Source organism: Mus caroli, unplaced genomic scaffold (genome assembly GCF_978045245.1).
Source record: "Mus caroli unplaced genomic scaffold, Mus_caroli_1 scaffold_11, whole genome shotgun sequence".
In the NCBI taxonomy this organism is placed as follows: Eukaryota; Metazoa; Chordata; class Mammalia; order Rodentia; family Muridae; genus Mus; species Mus caroli.
Window position 1 is genome coordinate 101,127,941 of NW_028227266.1, and position 17,493 is coordinate 101,145,433.

A 17,493-nucleotide genomic window follows, 5' to 3' on the forward strand; every position below is an offset into this window, starting at 1 on the left:
GATGCATGGATGGATGCATGGATGCATGGATGGATGGATGCATGGATGGATGGATGGATGGACAGACAAATGGATGGGTGGATGGACAGACAGATAGGTGAATGGACAGATGAATGGATGGATAAATGGGTGGATGGATGATGACAAGCAGATAAATGGATGGGTGGGGTGGGTAGATGATCTCAGATGGATGTTGGGTGCATGCATGAGTGGTTTGTGGGCTCTTTCCTTCCCTCCACCCCACCAAGCACACCCAGCAAAACCCCCTCTCCCGCTTCCTCTTCTTTATGCCTTTGTCTCAGGTCTATCCATCTGTCTCAGCTCTGTGTCACCCACCCCTCCTCCCTCTGGACAACTGAAGAATCTCTAACTGGCCACCCGGTTTCTGTCCTCTGTAACCCCGTTGAGTACTGCCGCCAGCTTAATCTTTCCTAAGCTAATCTTGGTCTTATCTCTTCATAGTGTTTCAACCCAGTGGCTCCTCACTGTCTCCTGAAGAAAGACAGGCCACTCTGGCAAGGCCTCCAGATTCCAGGACAGGATTCCCAGAACTGTATTCTCATCCCAGTTTTTGCTAGGCGTTCTCTTGGCCTGCAACGCTTGGCTCCTCGGTGCCTCTGTACCCTACCTCAGCCCATCCCACATTCACCCACCTATTTAGGAAATGTTTACTGGGTGCACCAGGCACACCGTGGAGCAGACTGGGGACATGATGGACAGGAAACTTATCACATAGTAGAGGAATGACAATAAAGAAGTGGGCAATGGTGTGCTAGGTTGTCAGAGGACTTGAGGACAACAGAACACAGAAGCTGCTGTGCTGGGCAGGACAGAAACAGCATTGGTTTGTTGAGTACCATGTACAGTGTTTACTTTCATAACCAAAATGAAGTGAGTTGAATTTCCTGCCTTCTCTTTCTACCCACGTCCATCGAGGAGCCTTTTTTACTGTCCCTCTGATCCATCTCTTCCAACTACATCTCTGTGTGTGCTATGTCCGTCTCCCTGACCTAGCTGCAGATAGAACTGGACACTATCCACCTGTGAAATGTCACACCTTGGAGGTTCCTTGAAGCACACCAAGTAGAGAACAGACATCCAAAAAGAACCCTGCTGGGTCTTTCAACCACCAGCTGAGCTCTCTGAAAACACCAGTTTCCTGATCTCACCCCTGCTGAGATCAGTAGGGAACTGGGGGAACCAGACCCTCCAGTGTGGCCTGATAGCTCTGCCTCCCTTTACTTAGTGAAGCTTGGTCTAACTGTTTCAAATTGTTCCAGAGCTTCCTCTAGAGACAGCTTGGAGGTGATACACCATGCTAGACCCAGGCTCCCAATCTCATCTCTTCTGATTTGTTTCATGTGGTGCCTGCACTGGAAATGTCTTTCTATTAGAAGCAAAGAGTCTACATACTACCTGGAAGGAGGAAGGCAGAGACAGGTAATTGATGGCTGGATTGCCAGGGGTGGCAGTATCCACCCCGAGGACTATGGCCACAGCCTCTGTGACTTCTAGAATTTGCTGATGCTTTCAGGGAGAAGACCCTCAGTTTGGGGCTGCCTGCCTGTTAATTTTTCCTTATAACTGAAGAAACGGACTTTTCCAGAACACGTTAATCAAATCACTGTTGTTGGGTTTTGGGGGGGGAGACCTTGGGGTGGGGTGGGTTTTGTTTGGGGGGGGTGTTGCTGCTTTGGCTTTTAGTTTTTAGGTTTTTGCTGTACTGTTTTGTTTTGTCCTGTGGAGTGTATTGATCTTTCTCATGCAACTAGTTGTACCCCAAATACCCTAAACAGCATGGCTGGTGCAAGCCAACAAGCCTGGGGACATGTCATACCCCACCACCACACCTTCCTTGGCTATGTTTTCCTTCTCTGATGTCAAATGCTCAGTTGTTCTCTTGATTAATCACTGAGCTATTTGATATCACTAAATCACTCCTTCAGAGTGACGGATGTGCACTACCAAGGCCAGCAGCCGAGGGCTTGCAGACACCCAAGCAGGGACTGAACCCTTTCCCTGAGACTCCGAGGCCCTTCTGGCTGAAAGGCTTGGAGGAAGCCCACCAGTTCACTGCTTACAAGGAATCAGTTTGAGGTCTCGTGGTTGTAAAGTGTTGCTGGTGAAAACAATTGCAGCATTTTCATCTCAAGGTTACCTGGTTAGAAAGTTCTCCATCTGCCCCCAACTTACACACTTTTTATTATATACTCAACCGGTGTCTTCATCCTACCTGTTAGCTTACAACCTGGAGAGAGACCGCTCGCTTTTGTGCTTGTATGTGAGAATTTCCTTTTAAAATATATATTCTCCTCATAAAGCAATGCTTTTGTTACCTACTTTGTGACTTTGCAGAGTCTTAAGCTATAAGACATATTCTTCATTAATTCTTCTCTGAGACGTATGTGGACTCTTAAGATTCATCTGAGTGCATGGTAGTCAGTGAGATACTTCTGCTACTTCTTTGTTCTTTCTGCATTCACTCAGCAGCAGTTCTTGTAGAGTTTTGGGGAGAGCCTGTGATGCCTGTAATCTAGTCTCTTTCTGTAGGATTACTACCATCGGCCATCTTCCTAGACACAGAGGTAAAGGACCAAAGTGCATCTCATTCTTGCTCTCCACAGTGGCCCCTGGACAGGGGCTTTCAAGGAGCTGCTGCTTCTGTCTCGGGCAAATTTCCTAGCAGAGATGCAGATGAGGGTTTATATAACAAGGTAGCAAATGCTGACAGGAAACCTCATTGCCAGGGTATGAAAGGAACTGACAACACTTTCAAGGTAGATGAAGTAGGATGGAGGAAAGAAATGATCAAGCACACGTATACCATATGCTAAATTCTCTTCCTTAAAAGCCAGGTTTTAAGGGTGTGTGTGTGTGTGTGTGTGTGTGTGTGTGTGTGTGTGTGTGTGTGTTCTTCGAGAATCTCATGCAATGTATTTTGATCATTATGATTCCTCCCCTATTTCTTTCAAGACCTAATATCCCCTTCCCTACCCACCCAACTTTGTGTCTATTTATTTATTTATTATTTTGTTTAAACCATCAATCAATTTGTTACTTTTTAACACATCAAGTTCAATGTGTGCTACCCACAGAATCTCATAGATGTGACCTTCAAATGGAACATGGTCGACTAATCAAGGGCTATAGACTCCTAGAGAACTGGCTCCCCTCCTCTCAGCAGCTGTTAAATTGTCACTAACTCTTCAATTGCAGGTGAAACTTTGTGCTCACCTCCCTTCCCCATCCTCGGATTTTGGTCTGGCTTGTACATGCACAGGTCTTGAGCGGGTTATCATAACTCCTGTGATTCCATGTGTGCAGCTGCTTTGTTGTGTCCAGGAGACATTGCTTTCTTCTGGTCACCCACCAACCCACTGGTGTAGTGGTGTTGCAAGCATCATGGGTGTAACCAACGACTCTCCTATGGAACCCGTGCTCGGCACTATTATCCAGTGAAGAACCTCTAACAAGACAGGTCATAAGCCCTACGAGAGAACCTATGACCATTAATTTCATAATGGACATAGTACTTAAACTTACTCCTCATAACGTTGTTACAGCCATAGATTAACACCAAGTATCGTCTTATTCCAAGGAAGAAGCATAAAAACAAGAGAGACGAGTGCTCAGGTAGACTAGCATAGGAAGCCACAGCTCATTTCAGAACTGAAGAACAGTCAACTGACTGGAGAGGACACAGTAGTAATGTCTGTGAATCTTATTAACTGGCTTTTATCCTGTGACAGGTTAGGTCAGAGGACCAGAGAGGTGGGATGGTGGGTGGAGGAAGCTCAATAGAGCATACGCCTCTCTGTGACGTAGCTGACACATGAATACAGCTGGGCCTCCAACCCTAGGCCTACATCAAGCGAGTACAAAGACAAACCAAGGATTGAAGGTCACCCACTCACAAAATCCATTCCAAAGGAGTGAGTCCCTCCTCAAAGATAGGGAAAGGGATGGGGATGGCCCAAGAAAGGATGAGAACACAAGAGCAGAGCCTTAAACCCGAGTGAGGAGCATCCACTGAGATAGATGCTTTATGAACTTCAGGGAACTTAACACTCCGAAGGCATAAGTTCCAAAGGCAAGAGAACAACATGAACAAGAAAGGCAACAGAACCAGCGAGGGAGCTCCTCTAATCAGGAAACAGATCAAGCAATAGAGAAGGGTTTTATCTATCTATCTATCTATCTATCTATCTATCTATCTATCTATCTATCTATCTATCTATCTAAGATACTTTCTTTATTTACATTTCAAGTGTTATCCCCTTTCCTGGTTCCTCCTCTGAAAATCCCCTATCCCCTCCCCATTCTGCCTGCTCACCAACCCACCCACTCCTGCTTCCCGGCCCTGGCATTCCCCTACACTGGGGCATAGAGCCTTCACAGGACCAAGGGCCTCTCTTCCCACTGATGGATGACAAGGCCATCCTCTGCTACATATGCAGCTAGAGCCACGAGTCCCACCATGTGTTTTCTTTGATTGGTGGTTTAGTCCCTGGGAGCTCTGGGGGTACTGGATGGTTGATATTGTTGTTCCTCCTATGGGGCTGCAAACCCCTTCAGCTCTTTGGATCCTTTCTCTAGCTCCTCCATTGGAGACCCTGTGCTCCATCCAATGGTTGATTGAGAGTGTCCACCTCTGTATTTGTCAGGCACTGGTAGAGACTCCCAGGAGACAGCTATAACAGGCTTCTGTCAGCAAGCACTTGTTGGCATCCACAATAGTATCTGGGTTTGATGACAGTATATAGAATGGATCCCCAGTCTCTGCTGATGGTCATACCTTCAGTCTCTGCTCCACACTTTGTCTCTGTAATTCTTTCCATGGGTAATTTTTTCTCCCTTCAAAGAAGGACCAAACTATCCACACTTTGGTCTTCCTAATTCTTGAGTTTCATGTGGTTTGTGAATTGTATCTAGGGTATTCCAAGCTTCTGGGCTAATATCCACTCATCAGTGAGTGCACACCATGTGTATTCTTCTGTGACTAGGTTACCTCACTCAGGATGATATTTTCAAGTTTCATCCATTTGCCTAAGAATTTCATGAATTCATTGTTTTTAATAGCTGAGTAGTACTCCATTGTGTAAATACCACATTTTTCTGTATCCATTCCTCTGTTGAGGGACATCTGGGTTCTTTCTAGCTTCTGGCTATTATAAATAAGGCTGCTATGAACATAGTGGAGCATGTATCCTTATTACATCTTCTGGGCATATGCCCAGGAGTGGTATTGCTGGGTCCAATTTTCTGAGGAACCACCAGACTGATTTCCAGCGTGGTTGTACCAGCTTGCAATCCCACCAGCCATGGAGGAGTGTTTCTCTTTCTCCACATCCTCACCAGCATCTGCTGAGATTTTGATCTTAGCCATTCTGACTGGTGTGAGGTGGAATCTCAGGGTTGTTTTGATTTGCATTTCCCTGATGACTAAGGATGTTGAGCATTTCTTTAGGTGCTTCTCAGCCATTGGTATTCCTCAGTTGAGAATTCTTTGTTAGCTCTGTACCCCATTTTTAATCGGGTTATTTGGTTCTCTGGAGTCTAATTTCTTGAATTCTTTGTACATATTGAATATTAGCCCTCTATCAGACATAACAAGCCTACATCCAATTTGTTTGAGTTAATTTTATATCCAGCTACTTTGCTGAAGTTGTTTATCAGCTGTAGGAGTTCTCTGATAGAATTTTTGGGGTCACTTAAGTATACTATCATATCATCTGCAAATAGTGATATTTTGCCTTCTTACTTTCCAATTTTTATCCCTTTGATCTCCTTTTGTTGTATAATTGCTCTGGGTAAGCTTCGAGTACTTTATTGCATAGGTAGGAAGAAAGTGGGCAGCCTTGTCTAGTCCCTGATTTTAGTGGGATTGCTTCCAGTTTCTCTCCATTTAGTTTGATGTTGCCTACTGGTTTGCTGTATATGACTTTTACTATGTTTAGGTATGGGCCTTTAATTCCTGATCTTTCCAAGACTTTTATCATGAATGGGTGTTGGATTTTGTCAAATTTTTCTCAGCATCTAATGAAATGAACATATGGTTTTTGTCTTTGAGTTTGTTTATATAGTGGATTACATTGATGGATTTTTGTATATTGGACCATCCCTGCATCCCTGGGATGAAGCCTACTTGATCATCAGGGATAATCATTTTGATGTGTTCTTGGATTCGGTTTGTGAGAATTTTGTTGAGTATTTCTGCATTGATATTCATAAGGGAAATTGGTCTGAAGTTCTCTATTTTTTGGGTCTTTTTGTGGTTTAGGTATCAGAGTAACTGTGGGTTCATAGAACAAATTGGGTAGAGTATCTTCTTTTTCTATTTTGTAGAATAGTTCGAGGAGTATAGGTATTAGGTCTTCTTTGAAGGCCTGATAGAACTCTGCACTAAACCCATCTGGTCCTGGGCTTTTTTTGGTTGGGAGACTATCAAGGACTGTTTTTATTTCTTTAAGGGATATGAGACTGTTTAGATAGTTTATCTGATACTGATTTAACTTTGGTACCTGGTATCTGTCTAGAAAATTGTCCATTTCATCCAGATTTTCCAGTTTTGTTGAGTATAGGTTTTTGTAGTAGGATCTGATAGTTTTTTGGATTTCCTCAGTTTCTGTTGTTATGTCTCCCTTTTCATTTCTGATTTTGTTAATTAGAATACTGTCTTTGTGCCCTCTAGTTAGTCTGGCTAAGGGTTTATCTATTTTGTTGATTTTTCTCAAAGAACCAGCTCCTGGTTTGGTTGATTCTTTGTATAGTTCTTTCTGCCATCTACTCCTCTTGGGTATATTTGCTTCTTTTTGTTCTAGAGCTTGCAGATGTGCTGCCAAGCCACTAGTATATGCTCTCTCCAGTTTCTTTTTGGAGGCACTCAGAGCTATGAGTTTTCCTCTCAGGACTGCTTTCATTGTGTTCCATAAGTTTTGGTATGTTGTGACTTAATTTTTATTAAACTCTTAAAAGTCTTTTTCTTTATTTAGTGTTGTTTAGCTTCCACGTGTATGTGGGTTTTCTATTGTTTATGTTGTTATCGAAGACCAGCCTTAGTCCATGGTGATCTGATAGGATGCATGGGATTATTTCAATCTTTTTGTATCTGCTGAGGCCTGTTTTGTGACTGATTATATGGTCAATTTTGGAGAAAGTACCATGAGGTGCTGAGAAGAAGGTATATTCTTTTGTTTTAGGATAAAATGTTCTATAGATATCTGTTAAATCCATTTGGTTCATAACTTCTGTTAGTTTCACCGTGTCTCTGCTTAGTTTCTGTTTCCATGATCTGTCCATTGCTGAGAGTGGAGTGTTAAAGTCTCCCACTATTATTGTATGTGGTACAATGTGTGCTTTGAGCTTTAGTAAAGTTTCTTTTATGAATGTGTGTGCCCTTGCATTAGGAGCATAGATGTTCAGAATAGAGAGTTCTTCTTGGTAGATTTTTCCTTTGATGAGTATGAAGTGTCCTTCCTTATCTTTTTTGAAAACTTTAGTTTGAAAGCCGATTTTATTCGATATTAGAATGGCTACTCCAGCTTGTTTCTTGGGAGCATTTGCTTGGAGAATTGTTTTCCAGCCTTTTACTCTGAGGTAGTGTCTGTCTTTGTCACTGAGGTGTGTTTCCTGTATGCAGCAAAATGTTGGATCCTACTTACATATCCAGTCTGTTAGTCTATGTCTTTTTATTGGGAAGTTGAGTCCATTGATATTAAGAGATATTAAGGAAAAAATGACTGTTGCTTCCTGTTATCTTTTAGAGGTGGAATTATGGTTTTTGTGGCTATCCTCTTTTTAGTTTGTTAAAAGAAGATTATTTTCTTGCTTTTTTCTAGGGTGTAGTTTCCCTCCTTGTGTTTGAGTTTTCCATTTGTTATCCTTTGAAGGGCTGGATTTGTGGAGAGATATTGTGTAAATTTGTTTTTGTCACGGAATATCTTGGTTTCTCCATCTATGGTTGTTAAGAGTTGTGCTGGGTATAGTAGCCTGGGCTGGCATTCGTGTTCTCTTAGGGACTGTATGATGTCTGCCCAGGATCGTCTGGCTTTCATAGTCTCTGGCAAGAAGTCTGGTGTAATTCTAATAGGTCTGCCTTTATATGTTACTTGGACTTTTCCCCTTACTGCTTTTAATACTCTCTTTGTTTTGTGCATTTGGTGTTTTGATTATTATGTGACAGGAGAAATTTCTTTTCTGATCCAATCTATTTGGAGTTCTGTAGGCTTCTTGCATGTTCATAATCATCTCTTTCTTTAGTTAGGGAAGTTTTTTTCTATAATTTTGTTGAAGATATTTACTGGCCCTTTAAGTTGGGAATCTTCATCTCTTCTATACCTATTATCCTTAGATTTGGTCTTCTCACTGTGTCCTAGATTTCCTGGATGTTTTGGATTAGGATCTTTTTGCATTTTCTTTGTTATGTCAATGTTTTCTATGGTATCTTCTATTTCTTGTATTCTGTTGGTGATGCTTGCATCTATGACTCCTGATTTCTTTCCTAGATTTTCTATCTCCAGAGTCATCTCCCTTTGTAATTTCTTTATTGTTTCTACTTATTTCCACTTTTAGATCCTGGATGGTTTTGTTCAATTCCTTCACCTGTTTGGTTGTGTTTTCCTGTAATTCTTTGGGATTAATCCTGTAATGGATTTTGTGTTTCCTCTTTAAGGGCTTCTACCTATTTACATGTGTTCTCCTGTATTTCTTTAAGGGAGTTATTTATGTCCTTCTTTAAATCCTCTATCAGCATCATAAGATGTGATTTTAAATCCACATCTTGCTTTTACGGTGTGTTGGGGTATCCAGGACTTGCTGTGGTGGGAGAACTGTGTTCTGATGATGCCAAGTAGTCTTGGTTTCTGTTGGTAAGATTTTTATGTTTGCCTTTCACCATCTGGTTATCTCTGGTGTTAGAAGGTCTTAGTGTCTCTGACTGGAGCTTGTACCTCCTGTGGGTCTGTAAGCCTGTGTCAGCACTCCTGAGAGACCAGCTCTCTCCTGGCGGAACTTGTGTACAGAGGGCTCTGGAATAGCCTAAGCTCTGGGTGTAGATTGCGACTGGAAGGATCCTGTCCCAGATGCTCCACTGTTCTGAGCCCTGTGGGTTCCTCACCGCCATGCTCCAACAGTTATTGGAGAGAAAATGGCTATCTCACCTCTGAGCCCGGGAGTGAAGGCACTCCTGGGAGAGCGGGTCTCTCCTGGTGGGACCTGTGCACAATGAGCTGTGGAACAGACTCAGCTTGTGGGTGCAGATGGCAGACCGGAAGGTGAGAAGGGTTTTAAGGAAATAGCATTTAGCTGATGACATTCATTTCCACATGGAAGTGTCAGCAAGAGCAGGTGTGCTGCTTCTGAGCATTCATTGGATGATGTGGAAGAGTCTTCCCAGGAATATCCACAACAAATAAACAAGCAAACAAACAAACACGCGCACACATGAAGATGTGTGTTAAGAATGTTAAGAGAGAATACAAAACACACAGAGAACAGAAAATGGAGAGCCAACACAGGAAAAAATGCGTTAGCTGCCTGCAAGGAGAGCTTCCAGGATCCTGGAACAATTCCCAGAACAACTGAGAGTTCCTAAAAGAGGCACCCACACAAAAGCCAAATGACAAAGGTATAAAAGAATACAACTTTTCTTTGCTGAGTATCAATGACAGTCATGTCTAGATAATGTTTTGGGGACATGTAGGTACTTAATAAAAATTTTATTTATTTATTTATTTTACTTACTTGCTTATTAGGAAAAGGAACACATGCCATAGCCTGTGTATGGAGGTCAAAGAACAGTTTGCCTTGACCAGTTCTCTTCTCCCACCATGTAGGTCCTGGAGACAGAACTCAGGATTTCAGCTCTGGTCAACAGCACCTTTATTCTCTGAACTTGCATTCCAGATTTATAGCTATTGTAAAGAAATCTTACCTCTTCCCAAGAAAACACACACACACACAATCAGACAGATTGTCTAGAAGATAAGGAAAACACATCCATTACCTACAGTTGCATAAATACTAATTTCAAACCAGTAAATTCAAAGGAAACTGAGCATTTGGGTGGTTGGGGTAGTGTTGTTTTGTTTTAGTGTCGAGTTTTAGGAGTGAAAACTGGTGTTGCAGAAAGATTTTACTCAGCAGGCTGAAAGCAATGAACACTTTTTAGTTAAGTTTCCGGTGCTTAGAAAAAAAGTTTGAAGATTTATTTCAGTTGATAAAGAGATAAATTTTTGAATTGTACATTAAAATAATGAGAAATGTGCTCATATGCTGACTTTTTTCCATTCATCCTATAGAATTGCAATATTATACCCTCTGACCCTAAATCTCTTTCCCTCTCCCCCACCATTTTCTGGCCCTATGTATTTTTAAAAGTTTCTATTCCATATAAAAGCAAGATCATGCAGTATTCTTGTTTCCTGTCTGTTTTCTTTTTACACTTAATGTGCTCCGGGTTTGTATATTCTGAAGCAAAATCTTCTTTCTTCAAGACTGAATACTAATCCATTATATATTTATACTCATGGAATTATATAGGTTCATCATTCACCAGGTGGTGGGCGTGAGTTCTTTTAATACCTTTCTTACTGTGACTCATGCTGCATGAACACTGGAGTAGACATCTCTGTGTTGTTGTAGCTGTCATGTCTCCCCCACCCCATCCCCTGAGTATGAAACCAGAAGAGGACTCTGGCTGATGTGTTAGTTTTATTTTTCGACATCTGAGGGACCTCCTTTCTGCTGTCCCTGATATCAGTTACTGTCTCTTGTCCTCCTTTTGGGTGGCACCTATTCCTGTGTGAGACGACACTGCCTTCTTCCATTGTAAACTTGATTCTCATCTTCCTACTGCTAACTTGAGCATCCTTTCACATGCTCACTGGCCACTTGGGGATGGGGTCATGTTTGAGAGGATGAGTGTGCCATTGTGTGCACTTGTGTGGAGGCACTCCCCATCTTTTCTTTTTGAGTATATGAGAGAGACAGGGTTTCCCCCCACTGAACCTGGAGCTCACTGAATCATTTTTACTGACTGCCCAGGAAGCCTCAAGGGTCCTCTTTTCCCTGCTTGCCTCCCCAGTGCTGGGATTACGGGTACATGTTACTGAACCCTGTGTTGTTGTTGTTGTTGTTGTAGATCGAGTTCGCTATACTCTTATAACAAGCATGTCATGGATTGAACCATCTTGCCAGGCCTCACTGGCCACTCTTATGTCTTCTTTGAAGATACAATTCAAGTCATGCCCCCACTGTTTAGCTGGAGTGTTTCTTTTTGTTCTGTGTGCTACTGAGGTGGATAAGCCAATTCCGTATTTTGGACAGTAACCATCTAATTAACACTCAGTTTGTGGATATTTTATTCCAGCTCCTGGGCCACCTTTTCATTCTGTTATTTCCTCTTCTGAGCAAAACTCTTCAGTTTATGCTCATTGCAGGCATTTGCTTTTGCTTCAGTTGACCGAGAGATTTGTTGCCAAGATCGTCACTGCTGCCGAGGAGTCTTTGACCCTGCTTTCTTTAGAGTTCCAGGTCTACATTTGGGAAATTAATTCGTTTCTAGTTGAATTTTATGTGGTGTAAAAGAAAGTTCCCAATTCATGTAGCTGCATCTGTAGGAGCAATTTTCCGAGCACAGCTTATTGAAGAGGTGCTTGTCACATAGAAGAGGTGCTTTCTTAGTGTCCTTGTCAACACTGACTGGCCCATGCTCAAAGGGACTTATGTACAGATGTCCTGTTCTGCTTTGTCAGTCTCTGTGTGTGCATTAATACACTAAAGCACAAACTAGTCTTACACTACACTGTTTCAATCACTATAAACAGCCAAGCAATTTGAAACCAGGAAATGTGGTACTCCCAATTTCCTTCAGATAGTTAGGATCTTTTGTGGTTCCATACACACTTAAGAATCTCTCTTTTTTTTCCCCCTCCCGTTCTCATGATGGATTTGGGATGGAATCTTGACAGAGCGTATGCTGCAGCTATATATTACTTTGGGTATTATGTATATTACAGCATTATTCATTCTCTCAATCTGTGAATATGGGCTATTTCCCATATATTTGTGTCTTCTTCAGTTTCTTTTATTAGCATTTTATGGTCTTTAGTGTAGAGATCTTTCATCTCTGGAGTTGAATTTATTCCCAAGAGTTTTACTCTTCTTAGAATTGCTAATGGGAGTCTTTTCTTGATTTATTTTCCAGGTTGGTTGTTATTGGTATGAAGAAAGACAAATTGATGGTTTTCTTGATTTTGTGTCCTCTTAAACTGAAACAAAATGTCTCAAAGGAAAAAAAATACACATATTACTGAAACCTAACTTTGAGTGTTTGGATTTCAAGAATCAAGACCAGAGAAAAGAGGGAAGGGCTGGACCAAGCAACCTGAGGTCCCTACTGTATTCCAGGATGACTCCAATCTTTTACTTGATTATCTAGAAAATACTGAAATTGTTTAAAAAATAGACATGGTTTAAAATTTAAAGATGGCTTTCAAAGGGTTTCTACAAACACACTTAAAGAAATATAGAAACACTTTTGAAAATACTGGAGATGATAAAAATCAAAACATCACCCTTATGTTAAGAGAAGAATTGAACAAAAGCATAAATAAACCAAGAGCAAGTTTCCATTTGAGCAATAAAATTTTATAAGAAATTCAGAAACACTTCCAATAGCAAATGTGAATGAATCAAATCTTGACTAAAAGATATGCAGAAATGACAGGCTTCCGGCAGCAAAATGTAAATGCAGACAGAAAATAAAATTATATATATATACATATATATAATTTTATACTTTAATATGTATGCCCTAAAATTCTAGATCTATACAAATTTTGATTTCCAACTAAAAGTGAAAAGAAGACTTTTCAAACAAGATTGAAGAAACTTACCACCAAGATATTGTCTGGAAGAGATCTAGTATTCAAAGAATAAGAAAACAAATGAAGAACTGGAGAGATGGCTCAGTGGTTAAGAACACTGGCTGCTCTTCCAGAGGACATGGGTTCAATTCCCTGCAACCACATGGTGGCTCACGGCCATCTGTAACTCCAGTCCCAGGGGATCCGATGCCCTCTTCTGGCAGCTGTGGGCACTGCATGCACAGGGTACACATACAGACATGCAGACAAAACATTCACACACGTAAATAGTTAATGATGGTTTTCCAAGAGAAAGTAAATGAAGAATACCTAAGTGAGAGGAAAAAGAAACAGGAGCAAAGGCGCCATTGAGTGGGTGAAGCACTGGAATCAGCCACAGCGAAACATCATTAAAACACAGGGGGGTAAAAATCCCAATTTGATATGAGAGTTAAAGAGCCAGAGTTTGTAAACAGTAGAGCCATTCTGAGGCCATGCAAAAATACTGAATAATGCTGTATGTTTTAAATCAGCCATGCCTAAGTATTAATGGTGTCTACTTCCAAATAAACAGCAGGAGGAAAGAGGGATAATGAAAACTAATCCATTGTGTGGGAAGGAGGAAGGTGGGGTTGGGGTAGACAGATATAAAGCAGGAGAGAAGCTAGTGGAGTTCAGTCCAAATGCACTAGCACTGTGAGCAAACACTGTGTGCTGAACTCATCATTTTAGAGGACGAACATCCGATGGGCTACAAAGAAATATCTACTGTTTAAAAGAAATCATACCTGAAGCCATAATGACTCACAGTGTATTCAAAGTAAATGGATAAGAGAAATATACAATAGGCAAATATTTTTTTAAAGCTTGGGCCACTAGATTAATACTACATAGAGTAAATATTAAGGAGTAGGCATCATGAATAATAATGAAGGTTACTATATAATAATAAAGAAATATCTGTTGGAGAAAGACACGGGAATTTGAATGTTGATGGAGCTAAGTTATCCTGTTAAAAGGGGCAGTTTTCAAGGAGGAGCTGATAGATCTGTCAATAGAGAGGGTAATTTTAATATGCTCCTTTCATTATTGATACATTGTGAAGACTGACTGCTAAGGAGATCACAAAGTGCAACAAAGACCAAATAACTCGCTACATGGCTAGCATCACTTGACCTCCAAACCACCCAATTAGAAATCAGTAACAGATGAAAGTAAAGAGGAGTCCTGATAGGAACTGAGAAGACAGTGTAAAATTAGACAGGGATGAACACAGACATCTCAAACCAACTGCATCCATCTAAAGAGGCAACTTACAGGCCAGCATCATAGGTGTGCTGGAAAATGAGAAGCCAGCCAGGAGGTGTGCGCAGCTCCCTAGGGGAACTTGGTAAAAGCAAGAAGGCTGCTATTAACTCCAGAGGAACAAACTGATTGTGAGGGTAAATACACAAAATTACAGGAATAGGGAATGAATAATTAACAAGCTCCTCATATTTCAACGTTTACTCTAAAGAAGAGAAGACTTTTGTTTTTGTCTTCGGAGCTGTGTCCTGCTGTGCACCACTGGGTGGCTTCAATCCCATCACTCTGGGTAGAGAATGGAAGATTTGGGGTTCAAGGTCGTACCAGGTTACACAGCAAAACTGTTTCTCACAGCCAACGGCCTTTATTTATTTTATTTTATTTGTCTTTTATTTTGTTTTATTTTCTAACAAGATTGATCCGGATTCCCAGAAAAAAAAAAGCACGCAATGAGACACAACAAAAATACACATTGGAGATGAAAGTGGGATACACATGCAAAGTAAACTTTGAAAATACTATGAGCCACTTGAATGAAGGAGTAATGTTTCTTGAGGGAAAAAAAATACGGCATGTCAAATCTGATTCACATACCAAAAAAAGAAAAAGAAAAAAGAAAAGAAAATAGTCGTGCAGACTGGTTTACCATGAAGGAATTTTGAATCAGCAATTTAAATCCACCAGACTCTGAAAAAGGAAACAATGTTAAGTCTAAGCTCTTTGCTAGTGAGTCCCACTCTAAACACTGAACAGTGTGACTCCCAAACCTGGCAGCAGGCTGAGCTGTAACGCTGGTTGGGCTTGTCCTGGGACAGAAAGAACAAGATCAGTGGTCCAATTTTAAAGGAATATATGCACTTCATGGACTGACTTAAAGACAAAACACACATGGCCATCTCAAGAGCTTGAGACCAAACTTTGATAACAATGCAGAGTGCATTTTAAAATGCACTTTATAAATATTGAACAAAAGAGCTGGGGACAGAAGGCAGTGGTGGGACATTTGCCTAGTACATATGAGGGCCTGCCTGGGTTCGAGCCATAGCACCTTAATAAAGAAAGGAAACAAGAAGTTTCTTAGCCTAGAACACAAGGATACTCCAGATCATATGTCACATTACACGGTAAGTCACGAGTGTGCCCCCTATGGGTAGGAAGGAATGATGCTTCCTGTCTCCAGCCCTCTCAGCACCCTGCTGTAGGCCCTTCCTTACCAGCCACTTGACCATCTGGAAGAGAAGCAGATGACATAGGAGAGGGAAGAGAACCACCTCGAATGGCAGCAAGGTGATCCATGCACTCACCAGGCTGGACAGATAAACCATGAGACCAGACAAGACATCTCAAGGTCACTGGCTGCAAAATCAATATATAAAAATCAATTGCTTTCCTTCAGCATCAGAACTGAATTATTTTAGCAATATAGCATTTTAACATCAATCTGCAAAGCTCTGGCATATCTTGAAACAAATCTAAAGAGTCTTTGGAACAACACTTTCATTATTATTATTATTTTATTTATTCACTTTACATCCCAGTTGCAACCCCTACCTTCCTCCCAGTGCCCCTTCACATAACCCCTTGCCCCATCCCTCCTCCCCTTCTCTGAGAACGGGAGCCCCCCCCCCCCCCCGGTACCAACCTGCTCTGGCACATCACATCCCTGCCGGACTAGGCACATCCTCTCCCGATGAGGCCAGATAAGGCAGCCCGGTTAGGGGAGTAGAATCCACAGGCAGGCAACAGATTCAGGAACAGCCCCCACTCCAGTTGTTGGGGGATCTTCATGAAAACCAATCTGCACAGCTGCCTCATATGTGTAGTGGGGCCTAGGTCCTGCCCATGTATGTTCTTTGCTTGGGGAACAATGCTTTCTTTAGAAAACTTAGAAGGCCCATGTGGACACACCATAATAACTTTTCTAAAATGTTTTAAATAACTGAGGAGCCAAACTAGGCTCAAAAGAGAGAGGAGAGTTCATAGCCACTCTCCATAATTTTACCTGGAAATTTAGTTCAAGTGTAGAATATACTCATCGTATTTTTCTGAGGAATTTGGCAATCTGGCCATAAAGTTCAAAGGCAAAAGCAAGACAAACTGGAATTAACCAGAATGGAAGGCTTCTGCCCGTTTTCAAAACTTACAGTGTCCATAATTATAAAAATGCAGAATTCACAAGGCGATTTAGCACTAACGCATGCATAGAAAACTCCCCGTCAAGGGAACCATTACAAATATCAAGGCCAGATCAGCCACCAATAAAGGCTGCTGAGAGCATTCCGAAACTATGACTGAGTTTCTCTCTCAGATGTAATCAACGTCGGGTATAATTGAAAACAAATGTTTAAAATGTGAAATGTTAAAATCGTTTTGAAGAAAATATTCTAGAATATGTTACTGAAGCCAGGATGGGGTCGGGGGAGGAGATGGATTCCCTAAAGGTATCAAAAGCAGAGACTGCAAAGGAGAATACAGCTAGCTATGTTTAGTTAGGAAAAAAGCAGAAATGGGCGGAAAACAACAGATAAAGGATGTCTGTGAACCAATAACAAGTATCTATTTAGAACCATCCAGGCGTTTACTTGGCAGTTCGCCCACTAAAATTCAAACTAGGTAGAGATTAGCATGGTTCCTGTGCTAAGATGTCATGCAAATTTGTGGCACCTTCCATATTTTTAAGCCACATCCAAAAGAAGAAAACATTGTATGATTCCACAGATATGAAATATTTCAAGTTGGCAAACTCAGAGACTCTGCGAGCCGATGAGAGCCTGCCAGGGACTGAGGGGAGGGGGCGATGGAGAGGTAGAGCTTAGTGAATGAGTACATCGTGTCTATGTGGGGTGGCAAAAGAGTTTTGGAAATGGGCGGTGCTGGTGGGTGCATATAACGCCGTGCACGTAATTAGCAGCGATGGATTCTACACCTGAAACGTTTTCAATTCAGTGTCTGCATGATTATAAGGTGTGACCACAACAAAAGAAGATATTAAAAGGAGGAGCTTCAGATAGACACACCAGATAAAATACGAATGTCCTCCTAGCAGCATCCGGAGAGATGTCTGTAAACGAAAACAACACCGCAATGATACTTCTCACCTACCGCTAGGCAGAAATAACCAACTGCGGAATAACAGAAGCCGGTAGGACACGCAGCAACGGAGCTGTCACAAGGCGCCCGTGGGAGTGTTAGTCAGTTCAAATGCTTTGGAAAAGAAGAGGCCATCACTCCCTGAAGCTTTGGAAACTGTGCTTTCCACTGCCTTAATTACAGTGAAGCTCCGGCTGACTTAGCAAGAATAAGAACAAAACACGGCTTCGAG

General features: G+C 41.6%; 1 non-coding gene across 1 annotated transcript; it reads left to right on the forward strand.

Moving 5' to 3' along the window:
* Positions 1-16,745: 16,745 nt before the first annotated feature.
* Positions 16,746-16,848, forward strand: LOC147002136 (U6 spliceosomal RNA). Its single transcript, XR_015044570.1, has one exon. It is a non-coding gene; the product is annotated as a U6 spliceosomal RNA (small nuclear RNA).
* The last annotated feature ends 645 nt before the right edge of the window (positions 16,849-17,493 follow it).